At 45.1% G+C, this 16,078-nt stretch overlaps 1 pseudogene; it reads left to right on the forward strand.

The window, feature by feature from the left end:
* Nucleotides 1–9,350: 9,350 nt before the first annotated feature.
* Nucleotides 9,351–14,928, forward strand: LOC120698700 (annotated as a pseudogene).
* The last annotated feature ends 1,150 nt before the right edge of the window (nucleotides 14,929–16,078 follow it).

The raw sequence follows: 16,078 nt of genomic DNA on the forward strand, positions 1-16,078 counted from the left end.
CAGTGGCGATATCTAATGCTGTGAGTTCTGTTTCCATTGTTGACCTCGTTAAGATGGTCTGCCTGCAAGACTTCTAAGAAACAGCACCACCTCCAAGTGTGAACACATATCCACCTGTGGCTTTTATTTCATCTGCATCAGAAATTCAGTTTGAATCACTATACCCTTCTAGTACCCTAGAATACCCAGTGTAGTGAATTCCATAGTCCATTATTCCTTTTAGATAGCGCATAACTCTTTCAAGAGCCTTCCAATGATCATCTCCCGGGTTTGAAACAAACCGGCTCAATTTGCTCACAGCAAACGAGATGTCAGGCCTTATTGCACTAGCTAAATACACCAATGAACCAATAGTCGGAGAATACCTCAGCTAATCTTTCATTATTTGTTTGTTCTTCCTCAGAACCACACTGGCATCGTATGGTGTTGAGACAGGTTTATAGTCACTGTAACCAAAGCGACTTAAAACTTTCTCCACATAGTGAGACTGTGTAAAAGTCACCCCACCATTACTTTCTTTTACAAGTTTTATATTAAGGATAACATCAGCTTCTCCCACATCCTTCATCTCAAAACTTTGAGATAAAAAGTCTTTGACTTCCTTAATCACAATAAGGCTTGTCCCAAAGATTAGTATGTCATCCACATACAAGCACAGAATCACTCCTTCAGCACCACCAAAATGATAGTACACACATCTATCAGCTTCGTTTACAACAAAGCCCGCAGATGTTAAAGTTCTGTCGAACTTCTCATGCCACTGCTTAGGCGCTTGCTTGAGACCATATAAAGATTTCAGCAACTTACACACCATTCCTTTTTGACCTTTTGATACAAACCATCTGGCTGATCTGTGGCAGAACCACCTGAATTATCCCGGCTCAAGTGCGCAGGCCATCACCATAAAGGCAACACCAGCTCAAACGCACTTCAAACGGAACAATTCTTGGTCTGTCGGGTAACGTCCCGATACAACCACCGGTTCTCGGATCGAACAAGCATACCCCGCACGAAGGCGAGTCTAGAGATATTACAACCACAATTTTACAAAACAGGCAAAGTAAAGATTACAACATGATTCAAAATACTTATTACAAAACCAAACTTTGTAAAACTGTTATACAAGCCTTAAGTGTAAAACTTCAGAGTTTAAACAGCGGAAGATAAAACACGACGGCTACAACACGTCGCAAAAGTATACCAAGCTAGCCCAAGCAAGGTATCACTCGTCAAGGTCATTGCCGGCCGAAGACGTATCCCACTCTACGGACCAGCCAGGAGGCAAAGAGCAGGGCCAAGGCAAACTAGCGACCTAGTCCTCAAAACTCATACCTGAAAAAGGGTTTCAACAGCAAGGCTGAGTATTCTAATACTCAGCAAGACTTAACCGTCAACGGGTATACGTAGCCCACTTTAGGTAGACTATGCAAGGTTCTGTGAGGCTCTGGTTTTCCTTTTTGCTGAAAAGCAATAAAGAGTAGGTCCTTACTTTCAAGTTTTAGCTTCCAAGATTCTAGTTGATTAACCATTCTATGTAAGCAACTACTATCCAATCATGGTAGAACTCTAAGCAAACATCAAGATTGATCATAATATTGTTGCTCTTATTACTCTGTGTGGCAAAGAGATCAAGTAGTCCCAAACTGTGGGAAGTAGACGATTCGAATCGAATTTGTTAACCTAGCCAGGCAGACCTAACACACACGTTTGGAACACCTTCGGGTCGTTCCCAAACAACCGTTTGCCTTTCTTTCCGGCTTGTGGATAGGAACACTCTCCCCGACTACAGGGCACCAACTTCCTCCCTGCACCCGTGGTGTTGATCAACATAAACATAATTAAAAACCTATTTCTAAGAGAGAGTGTCAGTATATCCACTCCCCGGTCCAATCGGTTAATAGGCTTACCGCGTACCATATTTACGGCATGTGGCTAGTACGTTCAAAAACTTAACCAGCACTACCACACACCGCGACCTTAGCAAGTTCATCAACACAGACGGGGTCTCACATAAGGTCATGATATCGAACACAACCCCGTCCGTCGTCCTTATATTGATAACAGAAAGTAAACAAGCAGTTCCTATAAAGCTCGCGAGTGACAGGCAATCACTCGACTTTTACCGGTCCTATAAGCTTAGCAATTATTCGAACTCAGGTCTAGTGTTCAGTACAAAGGTTCCTAGGATCATGCATCTAGGGTTTCAACTCAAATCCTAAGAACTATAAATGCACAAGTAAGTAATAACAGTAAATGATAATAATTTGAAATATAGGTTATGTCCGGGGCTTGCCTTCTCGGTAGCCACTAACTATTTCAGCCCTGGGCTCTTCCGAACTTTGGTCCGGGGCTTCAGTTAGTATAATAGTGTTCGCTTGAGTTTCGAGATCACCTCCTTCGGAATCCGGGATCAGCTCGTATGTCCCGTCCGACAAAGCAGTCGTATCTATATGTAATGCAAGAACAGAATTATAAACACACTCACGATGTGGTGAAGCTAAGCAAACAAAATTAAAACACACATGGGCAATCGTTTATAGAGTAGTTAACTAAAAAATCTAACTACACAAGGCATCATGATCAACAGCACAAGAAAGCTATACTAACTTCATAAAGTGAGTGGTGGTTGATTCCTATAGCAATTAAATCATGGTTTGCTAATAAATTAACAACTCAGCGCAAAAACAGTAATAAATTTAGCAAAAATTACCCTAAACAGAACATGAACAGAGTAGGCTACCTTGTAAAAATTATGCTAAAACATGTAGCCATTTAAACACAACAATTCATTCATTCAAATAATAGTTAGAACAAGATTGAATTACACAGGTTAAACCATAGCAAAACAGAAGCTCAAAATTTAACAGAAGACCTACACAGGGATGAATTAGCTACTGCGAATTTTTCATGATTTTACCTACTCAGAATTAATTCTGACAAAATAAACAAAACAGACATCAGATTAGCAAGATTCATTTTTAGCTCCTGTTCTAGTCATGAACTGGGTCTCAACTTCATGGACAAGCTAAGATACTCTAGAAGAACACTCAGGAATATTTTCATGATTTATCATCAGCATAAACTATTTATCATAATTAAAGTCTACTAAACAAGGATTAAATCAAATAAATAGATACACAAGAGAACTGATCACGAAATTTTTATAGAAATACTAGTGTTACAGGAACAAACCACCATAAAAATTCACTGCAAGACATGGCTTCAAACAATAGTTAAGAAAAAGATAAAACAACTAGTATTTATGCAACTAGTAACATAAATCTAATTTTCCAGCAAAAATTTTCAACTAACACCCAGCATATTATGATTCTAATGCATAGAGCTTTGCACAAGGATTCCAAAACATCAAGATTTGCTAATTTACGAATTTTCTACGAATTTCTATTGAATTTCAAAGTTCACTGCAAAAAATTACAAAGGAGCCCTTGCTGCTACTATTCATATGTGTCACGGGGTTTGCAGACAGCCCCCTGGAACTTTTGTTCCTTCTAACACGGGGTCCTTGGCCGGGTCAGCGGGGAGGCACGGCGTTGACTGGCCAAAACCGGCGAGAGGGGTCACCGGTGGCGAGGGTGGAGGGGCGTGGGAGATTCACCAGACCCTTGCGCACCTGTAGATGGCCGGGATTGAGGTCGGGGTGGCCTGTAGCGGTGGCGCGACGAGAGCAGGCGAGCGGCGGCGGAGGGAACTCGACGGCGAGGTTGCTCCGACGGGTTCTGGGCAAAGGGGAGGGGTGGGTGAGCTACTTGAGATCGATGTGAAGCTAATGGAGGGGCTGGGTTGAGCGGAGGAGGACCGGAGCTATGAACTCCACGGTGAGCAGCCGGCGGTGGCGGAGCTCTGTGCGGCGGCGGGGTGGTTCCAGTGAGGATTGGGCGAGGAGAAGGGGCCTAAGAGCTGCGCGAGGTCACGGCGGAGCTCACTAGGGTGTCAGCGCGAGCGGAGGAGCTGCGGAGGCGCGGTTCGACGGCGAGGGTGAGCTCGCCAGCGTTCTGCGGAGCGGCAGCGACGTTCTATGCTCTGGGAGTGGGGAATCGGAGAGAGAGCGTGCGGAATAGAGTGCAGGGGTTCTCCAGATGCTGGGGCGTGCACGAGTTGACGTTCTGGGGTGGTGCAGCGGGCTCGCCACCGCGACGGCGAGGTGGCGGCCGCTGGGCTCGGCGGGGGCGCGTGGCAGAGCAAGGAGAGGCACAGCGCGATGGCAAAGGGCGGTGGGGAGCTTCTGTGCGACCCGTGGAAGCCAGCGCGAGCAAGAAGTGGCGCGGGGAGGTGGCCCAGAGCGGCGGGCGGCGCGGCGACACGCCGACGGCGCTGAACAGAGAAGCAGAGAGGGAAGAAGAAAGGTGGACTGAGTTGCAATTTCTGAAATTTCCAGGGACCCAAATGTAAACAAGCAATAACTTTTAAACTAAAGCTCAAATGAAAAAGTGCCCAACATGAAAGTTTTTCAACATTTCAATATCTACAACTTTGATGTTGTGCAAAAATTTATTTGATCAAATATTCAAGAGCTAATTTTGAAAACATAAGAGGAATTTTGAATTCTAGGAATTTTATCTTTTTCAAGGTAATTTCACTTCAAACATAGGCTGAAATGAAAGTTTTTCTGCCAAGCAATGATTGCACTGAATTTTGCAAAAACACCCTCCACAAAAGCTGTAATTACCCAACCTATTCAAATATAACTGTAGAAAGGACCTTGCATAAAATCATAATTACACATATAACCTTTATATTTACAAAAAGTTCCTTTTTCAAACAATTCAAGCACATAATGCACACAATAGATACACAACTACTGTGCAGACACCTAGGGTGTCACATGATCCTTATAGATCTCCTCCTCCAACTCTCCATTAACGAAAGCTATCTTAACGTCCATCTCAAGAAGACCATGAGAGGCTGTCAAGGAAAGTAACACTCGAATTGTTGTCAATCGGACAACAGATGAATAAGTATCAAAGAAATCTTCTCCTTCTTTCTGGGTATAACCCTTGGCCGCAAGTCTAGCCTTGTACTTTTCAATAGTACCATCTAGCCTGAGCTTCTTTTTGAACACCCACTTACATCCTACAGGTCTGCACACATAAGGACGTTCAACAAATTTCCAGGTTCCATTAGACACAATAGAATCCATCTTAGTCCTCACTGCTTCCTTCTAATAGTCAGCAATAGGAGATGAATATGCCACTTCAATGGTTCTGGGAGTATCATCCATGAGGTATACAATAAAGTCATCATCAAAAGACTTTGCAGTCACTTGTCTCTTACTCTTTCTAAGAGTTTCATTGTTATCCTCCTCAGGAATATCCACAAGTGTAGGTTCACTGTGTTCTATCGGTTCAGTAAAGTTATCATTTTCGATAAACTCTGGCCTAGATGAACTTGTTTCATCTCTCATAGGAAAAATGTTTTCAAAAAATATAGTATCTCTGGACTCCATAATAGTACCAATATGCATGTCAAGTACTCCAGATTTCACTATTAAAAATCTATAACCAATGCTGTTAATAGCATAACCTAGAAAGACACAATCCACAGTTTTAGGTCCAAACTTACGTTTCTTGGTTATTGGCACACTGACCTTGGCCAAATAATCCCATGTACGTAAGTATGAAAGTGTTGACATTTTCTTCTCCCATTCCTCGAATGGTGTTATTTCTTTATTCTTTGTAGGAACACGATTTAGGACATGACATGCAGTCAATATAGCCTCACCCCACCATTCCTTGGAAAGTCCCGCAATATCTAACATGGCGTTAACCAAATTAGTTAGAGTGCGGTTCTTTGTTTCGGTAACCCATTTGACTGAGGCGAATAGGGAGGCATCCTCTCATTAATAATACCATGTTCTTCGCAGAATGAAGTGAAATTATTTGAGAAGTACTCGCCACCACGATCCGACCTAACTCTTTTTATTTTTCTCTCAAGTTGATTTTCTACTTCAGCTTTATAAATTTTAAAGTAGTGAAAAGCTTCATCTTTTGATTTCAACAAATAGATGTAATAATATCTAGTGCAATCATCGATTAAAGTCATGAAATATTTTTTACCACCTTTTGTCAATATGCCATTCATTTCGCACAGATTGGAATGAATTAATTCAAGAGGTGCCAAGTCTCTCGCCTCGGTAGCCTTGTGTGGCTTGCGAGTTTGTTTTGATTCAACACATACGTGGCACTTAGAATTTTTGACAAAGGTAAATTTTGGAATTAAACTCAAATTAGCTAGCCGCATCATACAACCAAAATTAACATGATAAAGCCTCGAATGCCAAATATTTGATTCATCAACGTTAATAACATTGTTCACAACTTTATTACAATCATCTGACAAAGACAAGCGGAACAAGCCTCCGCTATCATAACCTTTTTAAATAAAAGTACCAAATTTAGACAAGACACATTTATTGGACTCAAAGACTAACTTAAAACCATCTCTACGCAGTAGAGAGCCGCTGACTAGATTCTTCTTGATAGTGGGGACATGATGCACGGTCTTCCCCAAAGTAAACTTCAGATTCACCGTACCAACACCAAGAACACGCGCATGTGATCCGTTCCCCATCAACAAGGAGGCAGTCCCTCCGACCTGGTAAGAGAAAATAAAGAAACATCAGCATACACATGAATATTAGCCCCAATATCCACCCACCACCCGGGTGAACAAAATACTGAAAGAACTATAGGTAATAAATTACCGTACCCCAATATTCCTCCAGCCTCGCTAATGACCATGTTGGCAGAATTTTTGCCTTTGCGATTCGGACACTTTGTAGCAAAGTGGTCCGGACTGTCACACACAAAGAAAGTTCCCTTCTTCTTCTTCTTCTTGAACGTGGTTGTTTGCTTAGTCTTTGTTTGGTTCTGCAGTGGCTTCTTCTTGTTCTTGTGGGAATCGTTCTTCTGAACATAGTTGGCACTTGAAGTTCCAACTATTCCTTTTCCATGTGCATCTTTTGCTCTCACCTTCTCTTCAACATCAAAAGTCCCAATGAGTCCGTCAATGGTGAACTCTTGGCTCTTGTGTTTTAGTGAAGTAGCAAAATCCTTGCAAGAAGATGGCAGCTTAGATATAATACCTCCGGCCACAAACTTATCTGAAAGTACACATGGAGTCTATTTGCTAAAATTTTTGAGATTTTTTGCCAGCGTATGTATTTCATGAGCTTGTTCTTCCACAGAACGGTCTTCAACCATCCTGTAGTTCAGAAATTGCTCCATGATGTACAACTCACTGCCGGCATCAGAAACTCCATATTGAGCCTCAAGAGCATCCCACATTTGTTTGCCAGTCGTGAGACAGATATATGTGTCCACAAGATTTTCAGCAAGCATGCTTATGAGACAACCTCGGAAGAGGTTATCAGAAGCTTCGAAAGCACTCTCCTCCTCTGGAGTGTACTGACTAGGTTTCCCCTCTGTCACATACATCACGCGCATTGCCGTAAACCACAATATAGCCCATTCACGCCAACGCTTGTAATTGGAACCAGTAAAAGATGGTGGTTTGATCGATGATGGATAGCTAGCTACCGAAAGCCTATTAACAAAATCAGGTTTTTGGATTGTTAGAAATATAGGCACTTTCAGACATAATTTAATTCCAAAATTAATTATGTAATTAAGCAATATTCCCAGGACTACAGTGAGGGAAACAAAGCATGTGCATGTGTTCAGAATTAACACAAAAATAAACAGAATGAAACACATGAGTTTCAGACTGTACTCCAAGACGTGACCAGTGCCGGAGGCACCGGGTGCGCCGTTCCTATGACTGGATATTGTGTCGGTCAGGGCTGTTCGATGTAGCCGATCTTAGTCGTTGCAGTGCAGATGGCCATCGGGAAGTAGTCGAGACGATCTTGATGTTCACTTGGGGAACACAGGTACGACCACCGGGATGTAGAGGACGTAGACGTTCGGCCACCAGGAAGTAGAGGACGTAGACGTTCGGGGAGCGAGCAGTCGCGTCAAGATGCTCCCCAAAAATCTGATTGCCCCGCTGTCCCGAGCAGGATCTCAACGTTGCAGAGGTTCCGGAGGCCTACTCTCGCCAGAACTGTGTGCGCAGTTCTAGCGAAGGGAATGCAGAAAGCAACTGAGGGAGAAGGGAGAGGTCTCCTAAGCATGAGTACCTGAGAGCTTTAGAGTGTTGTGTTGGAGACACAACACTCTAAAGCTCTCATGTACTCTCGCAGCTTGAGAGTGTTTCTATTGCAGCCAGCTGCGAATCGAGGTGCTTTTGTCGATCGGGGGTCAGTTGACTCCGACTGATTTTCAAAATCAGTGGTAAAACATTGTTAAGAACCGACCTACCTACAATGGTGATGATCCTAGCTTGCAGTGTTGTTGATCCTGGTGGCGTTCTTTGCGGGGGCGTCTATTCATAGCACGTGCGACTAGTAGTCATACCATCGCACAAGTCCGTCAGAATTGAAATGTTCCAGAGATGCAAATTATTTCAGAACAAAATAAAATATTCTGAAACAAAATAATAATATCCCAAAAATAGAAATTATTCCGAAACTAAATAAAATGTTTCGAAACAAGATAAAAATTATTCTCAAGATGGATTTTTTCGGAACAAATAAAAATATTTTAAAAAATGTCATCGAAATATAATTAAATATGGTCTTGTTTTGAAGATCTTATTGTAAAAAACACAAAGGGGCAATCAAAACGTAATTTGAATAACCCGTTTGTAAGATAGAATATTTTTTTAGTTTAAAATACACAGGAATCAAGACACAGTGAGCTGCTGCACCCGCCTCTGCGACGCGTTGCTGGCAGCTCGTGCGCGCGATGAATATCCTTCCCGTTCTTTGCTGGCTTCGCTTCGGTCAATAAAGAGATTCTTGTGGTTTCGTCATCAACCTTAAAAAAAGTTACAAATTCAAAGGAGAGTCCGGTTCCGACATAGTTTCCTTGGCTGCAGCTGATACGGTCCGTAAAATCTTAGAGCGTCAAACGGCGATTGCCACACACCAGCAATCAGCATCCTGCGTGCTCCTGCCACCTGATGTGACTGTACTTGATGGGTTCCAGTGGGGGTGTGGAGTGGACGCATCCCGTTCCCGTGCCGCTTTTCCGCGTACACGTATCCATTCCAATTCCAACCCAATCTTAATCTCTCATCTTAGCTCCCGATTCCTCTTTCACCGTGCTCGGTTGGTCTGCAGCCCTCCAGCCCTATAGTATTTCTCTCTCACACCACTCCAACTCCAGCCTCCAGCCACCAGTCAGGTTACAATATTTTTCTCTCACATCACTCCAGCTCCAGCCTGACGAACACGGTCTTTAAAAGCGTGCGTGCTACGCACCCCCGTTTCCATTTCCCACACGCATCGCAAAGTGTTGGGCGCCGGCGGCCCAAGTGTGCGGCGGCAGTGCCTGCCTAACCGGCCGGCTCATAGCTAGCTCCCCACTGGGCGGGCGCTCTGAGGCAGCTAGCTTGTTCTGCTCTGAAGGAGCGGGAGGGGGAGAGCAATGGCGGCTGAGGACGGGAGAGGGGAGAAGGAGGGCGCGGACGCGGCCGCCGCGAGGAAGGCGAAGCGCCAGGGCGGGTTCCGGACCATGCCCTTCATCCTGGGTGAGTGATTCTTGTTCGCTCCTTCAGTTGCTGCTACTCCATATGATTTGGTCTGTTCTTGCTTAGTAGTTGATTCCTGTTTCTACCTTACTGGATTGTCCTTCAGATTCTTCCTCTGTTTCTTGAGCTGAGCTGGGAGGCTCTACAATAGTCTGTATTTTACACCGTCAAATTCATAACCAGTTGTTCAGGAAAAAAAAATTAGTAACTGCTCATATCAGGAAATAGCACGGCAGCTGCACCCATAAATACAGACAATTATTACTAGAATCTCTCGTTGCAGACAACTTTTTTCTTTTGAATTTCTAATTGTCCCTGCATGCGCGCCACCTTTCGGTGCTGCAACGCCAACGGGAGCTGCAAGTCTGAACTCTGAACACGTTGCTCGCACCGATCGAGCACGCCCGTCCACGCGTGTAGGGGCGCTCTCTCTTTCGCAGCAGTCTTTGTGCTCGACAGGTGTAGGCAGCTATACAAAATGACGTCTTCGGATTTGCATCAGACAATTCAACCAAGAACAGTACCAAGGTTCTGCTTGAAATTCTAAACTGCCAAAGTGTCGCTGTCAGTGGTAGCAACCAAGCACATAGTGCTATCTGTTTGTACTCGGGTTTTGGCTGGCTTTTATGGGGATAAAAATCTGTCTACAATGGAAGCTCAGAGTTTATTAGGAATTCACCATTGAGCCTACGGTAGGAGGAGGGATCAGGGATGAAGGTTCCTCTGGCTCCGCTCCACTGACCACTGCACCTTTCTGGTTCCTCCGATCTCCGTCTCGGATGAAAAACGTGCGAACACGCTCTCTTCCTCGACAGCAAGATAAGCCCCTGTCCCTCTTTGCCGGCCGCCTCCAAGGGCGTCCCGGCCATCTGATTTGATTGAGCCCACCACTGCCCTCAGCTGCTTCAAACCAGACAGTGGCCCTGTTTGGTTCCCTAGCACAAGTTGTTGTGCTAGGAACTTTGACCATTAATTACTAGTATCTATTATCTTATTATTTGGCCAACAAACGGAGCCTCCATGTTCGCTCTCAAAACCTAAAAATTTCCACGTTAATCGGAGAAAATAAGAAAAATTAAAATTACCCACCACTGCCATTATGATAAAAATCGACCCAAAATACCTCTATGTCTGACTAAATATAGCCCACCACGTCATTATAAAGAAATTAATCCAACCTATGTTATTATGATAAAAATCGACTCAAAATACCCCTATGTCTAACTAAATATAGTCCACCACGCTATTATAAAGAAATTAATCCAATATTTAACATAGTAATGAGACTCTAAACAACTAGCATTGGATAGGCTAAGAGATTCTTAAAAATTACTATTATGATTTTTAATTTCTACAGGCATAAACATTGATAAAAAAATTTCGAACAAGCTTCAAAAATATTTGCACACCATAGCACCACGCTGGAAAAAATAGAAAAGTTGTAGCCTCACATTGTACTGAGATATCTTATTATTAGGTCAACAAACGAAGCCTCCGCATTTGATCTCAAGGCCTAAAAATTCTCACGTTAATCAGAGAAAATAAGAGAAATTGAAATTAATCACCACTGTCATTACGATAAAATCGGCCCAAAATACCACTATGTTTGACTAAGTATAGCCCACCATGTCATTATAAAGAAACTAATCCAATATGTAACATAGTAATGAGACTCCAAACAACTAGCGTTGGGTAAGTTAGGATATTCTTAAAAATTACTATCATAATTTTTAATTTCTGCAGGCATAAACATTGATAAAAAAATTCTGGACAAGCTTCAGAAAAATATTTGCACACCACAGCACCACGCTGAAAAAAGTAGAAAAGTTATAACCTCACAGTTTACTGAGAAATACTATCATTTTAGTTGAATAATTGTAATATTATTTTTAGCATACAATCGAAACATGTACGGACAAAGTTAATATGTGTTCTATTTACTAACATTTCAGTCAAAAGTCATGTTGAAACTAATAAATGGCGCTAAAAAAACCAGAAACAACCTTATGTCAACTATTGTTTATCTCACTGTCTTAGGCAAATCAGTTGCAGCATATTTGAATTGATTAAATGAGTACCCAAGCTAAGAGAGGAACAAAATAGGTGCACTAAATTCATATTCTATTGGAAACGATAAGGAGGATGATAAAAAATAGGGAAAAGGAAAAAAGAAAATGAGAAAAAGAAAGGCCATAAGGTTGCACGGATACGGAGTGGACGATGCGGAAGAGTGGAGTGTGGAGTGTGGAGGAACTATTATTGGATTAGGGGCAACAACGAAGAAATGAATGGTCGAGGTGAATAGGATTCACACACTCTATCGATTCTACGAATTAAGCTGGGAATGAGAGAGTAAACCTATCCTTTTTGTCTCTCCCCTTGAGCAACCAAGATAACAGCAAACAAGAAGCAGCAACACCAGCAAGTGAGTACCAGGAAGACGTCAAGAAGCTACCGCAAATCATTGACTTAGAATCCAAATTAAATAAATAAATAAGTTATGCTACAACATTAATTGTAACACATAAATCTAAAAAATGCTTAAAAATTTTTTTATGTCAAAAATAATACTACCTCCAAATGAATATTATCTATTTTTCATTGACGCGATCCTCAAAACACAACTTTGAGTACTATTAAAAAAATTTACACTTTAATGAAACTAAATATTTTTTAATCAACGTATTCAACAACAAACTTAGAACTATCTGAAAATGGTATCCAATTCAAACCTAGAAGGAGTATGAAAATAAAATCAAATTATTGATCCTCAAAATAGCTTTAATAGATCTTGATTTTCGTTAAAAAAAAGCTTTATGAAAGCCGATTAAAAAATATAACCTTAAATATACTTACACCTAGCCACACAAATAATAAATATAAATAATTTAATAATTTAAAATATAATATTAGAGATGGTCACATCTAGCCGCGCAAATGCGCGGATGGCCTTCCTAGTTATATGAAGTCAGTTTGTAAAACTAACTCAACAACCCTGTACTACTTCACGAGAGGAATCTAATGAGACATTTGACCGCACGATTAGAGGATGGTTACTGTAGCACGAAGAGTTAAACCCATTTTTATAGAGGTTTGCAAATAGATTTCATTTAGTACTCCATGTATGCAATATTCTTTTCTCGGGGAAAGTGCATTCTAGGATCTAGAACATCCAAACAGGCCTCACTATCCCAGCACTGCCCAGTGCCCACTGGTGACTGATGGTGCTGCCCTCGTGTCCCGGTGTGACTAAACCCCAGTGTTAATTGCTCTCACCACTTGTTTGGATAAATCCATTCGCTCTCAATACACATGAATTAGGGCGGAAAATAAACTAATTTCTTTGCCAAACACTTGAATTTAAACTGTCCGTTTCCCGCCATGGCTGTGCCCGACGTACGGCAGCCAACGACTTCTGCGACCGGCTCGCCTCGGTGGGGTTCACCTCGAACCTCATCACGTACCTCACCCTGCAGCTGCACCTGCCGCTCGTCCACGCCTCCAACATCATCACCAACTACAATGGCACTGCCAACCTCACCCCGCTCGTCGGCGGCCTCATCGCCGACTCCTTCGCCGGCCGCTTCTGGACCATCGCCGTCGGCTCCGCCGTCTACCAGATCGGCATGGTCTGTCTCACCCTCTCCGCCGCGCTCCCCTCGCTGCACCCGCCGCCCTGCGCCAAGCACGCCGCCGACTGCCGGCGCGCGTCCTCCTACCAGATCGCCGTGCTCTACCTGTCGCTGCTCTGCACGTCGATCGGCACGGGGGCACGCGCCCCTGCACCGTGGCGTTCGGCGCCGACCAGCTCGAGCTGAGCGCGGCGCACGGGCGCCGGGGCACCAGGCCCAAGTGGAGCTTCTTCAACCTCTACTTCTTCGCCGTCGAGCTCGCCAAACTCACGGCAGTCACCGCCGTGGTGTACATCCAGGAGAACGTCGGGTGGGGTTGGGGGCTCGGCGTGCCCACCATCGCCATGCTCGCCGCGGTGATCGCCTTCATATCCGGGTACTCGCTCTACGTCAGGATGCCGCCCGGGGGCAGCCCCATGGTCCGGCTGGAGCAGGTCGCCGTCGCGGCGTTCAAGAAGAGGAAAGCCGCCGTGCCGGACCCGAGCCTCCTGTACCAGGACAAGAATCTCGACGCCGGCATCTCCACCGCCGGCCGCCTTCTTCACACCGATCAACTAAAGTAAGCTAAATTTAAACTCTTAGAACTATTGGCCAATTAAAGGCAGGTGAATTATTGTACTAGGTTGTTTTGTCTGCATGATCGACCTGACGATTAAGCACTTGCATTGTGTCCGCCAGGTTCCTTGACAAGGCAGCCATAGTGACGGGCGGCGACATGCTGCCGTCCGGCGAACCAAAGCTGTGGCGGCTGTCGACCGTGCACCGCGTCGAGGAGCTCAAGTCGATCATACGCATGCTGCCGATCTGGGCGGCCACCATCCTCCTGGTGACCTCGGGGTCGCACAACAGCAGCTTCGTGATCCAGCAGGCGCGCACCATGGACCGCGACGTGGCGCCGCGCTTCAGGATCCCGCCGGCGTCCATGCTCGTCTTCGCCAACCTCGCCATGCTGCTCACCCTCGCCGTCTACGACCGCGTCCTCGTCCGCGCGCTCCGCCGCCGCACCGGCCACCCCACCGGCATCACCCACCTCCAGCGCACGGGCGTCGGCATGGCCCTCGCCGTGCTGGCCAACGCGGTGGCCGCGGCCGTCGAGCGGAGGCGCCGGTCCGTGGCCGCCGCGAGCGGGCTGCTGGACGCGCCCGAGGCCACCGTGCCGATGAGCGTCCTCTGGCTGGTGCCGCAGTTCGCCATCCACGGCGTGGCCGACGCGTTCATGGACGTCGGCCGCATGGAGTTCCTGTACGACCAGGCGCCGGAGAGCCTGCGGAGCACGGCGGCGGCGCTCTACTGGCTGACCAACTCGATGGGGAGCTACCTCGGCACGCTGCTGGTGACCATCGTGCACAGCAGGACACGGCGGAGCGGGCAGTGGCTCCAGGACAACCTCAACCGGGGGAAGCTGGACAACTACTACTGGCTCGTCGTGGCATTGCAGGTGCTCAACCTCGTTTACTACTTCCTCTGCGTCAGGTACTACACCTTCAAGACATTGGAGACGGTCAGGGATGACAAGGAGGTGGAGCTCGACCATGTCAATGTCGACGGCAATGGCGCCGCCGCCAAGAAGGGTGCAAAGGAAAGCTTCAGGTAGCTTAGGGTGTACTTCGACATTTGTGAACTCTTTAGCAATAGCGAATAGTGTTTGCAGAATTTTTTTTTCAATAGTGCACATGTTTATTTATGTCCTCAAATTATTCTACATACTTCTGTATGTATGCCTGATTTGAGTATGCGTTGGTATGAAGACCCGTATCATATGTACGTTAAGAACAACTCCAGCAGAATTCTTACTTAGATCTCTACTTTTAAAATAAGGACCCAGAGCTAAAAAATCAACTCCAGCATACATCTATTAGAGTCGAGGTACCTACTTTTCCCCATCCGGCCCCTTGGCCTTGTTCGGCAATGCTAGGATTCTAGCACGCACACATCCCGAAAAAAGAATCTCGCATGCATGAAGCACTAAATGAAATCTATTTGCAAAACCTTTTTAGGAATGGGTGTAACTTTTCGCGACGAATCTAATGACGGTAATTAATCGATAATTAGCTACAATGATGCTACCTGTTGTGCCTCCGATGGTGAGATCCACCACCTGTCGTGCCTCCGGCGGCGAGATCCACGCCAAGAAGTCCCTGCAGAGCCTCGCGGAGTGGAGGTGACCTTCGATGGCCGTGGCCCACGAGTTCAGGCGCCGCTGGAGAGCAACTGGAGAGAGAGGGAGTGAAAGAGGGAGAGCACGCCACTGGAGAGTGGAGAGAGAGAGCGCGCGCCATGGGAGAGAGACCCAAGGTAGAGAACTAGAGATGCTTAGGGAGCTACATGGAATAAAAAAAAAATCTGACAAGTAGGTCCAATATATCAAAAAAAAAGTAGGGGCTGAGATTAGGGGGTATCGCTGGGGTTGACTATAGAAATAATAACCCCTAAAAGTAGAAAGAGTCCCTACTTAAAAAAGTAGAGACTTTCGATAGAGACTATTGCTGGAGTTGCTCTAACACGTATAATTGGAATTTAAAAAGCTTACCGCATCCTCTTGTGTATTGTGTAGTGCAATCCAGCTTCCCAAACAGGGGCGGAGCTACACGGTGGTCCGGGTGGTCCGCGGACCACCATGCGCTCGGCTAGGCTTGGGCGTTCGGGCTACCCGAAAATTTCGGGACGAATTTTTCGGGTTTTTAAAATTTCGGGTTTTGAAATCTTCAACCCGAAATTTGTTCAAAATAAACCAAACCCGACATTTCGGGTTCGGATTCGGGTTTACCCGAACAACCCGAGATGCAACTATGAAGGCAGCCAGCAAGTAGCAACACAAATGCAAACGAGGAAGC

This window comes from Panicum virgatum, chromosome 3K (assembly GCF_016808335.1).
Source record: "Panicum virgatum strain AP13 chromosome 3K, P.virgatum_v5, whole genome shotgun sequence".
Classification (NCBI taxonomy): domain Eukaryota; kingdom Viridiplantae; phylum Streptophyta; class Magnoliopsida; order Poales; family Poaceae; genus Panicum; species Panicum virgatum.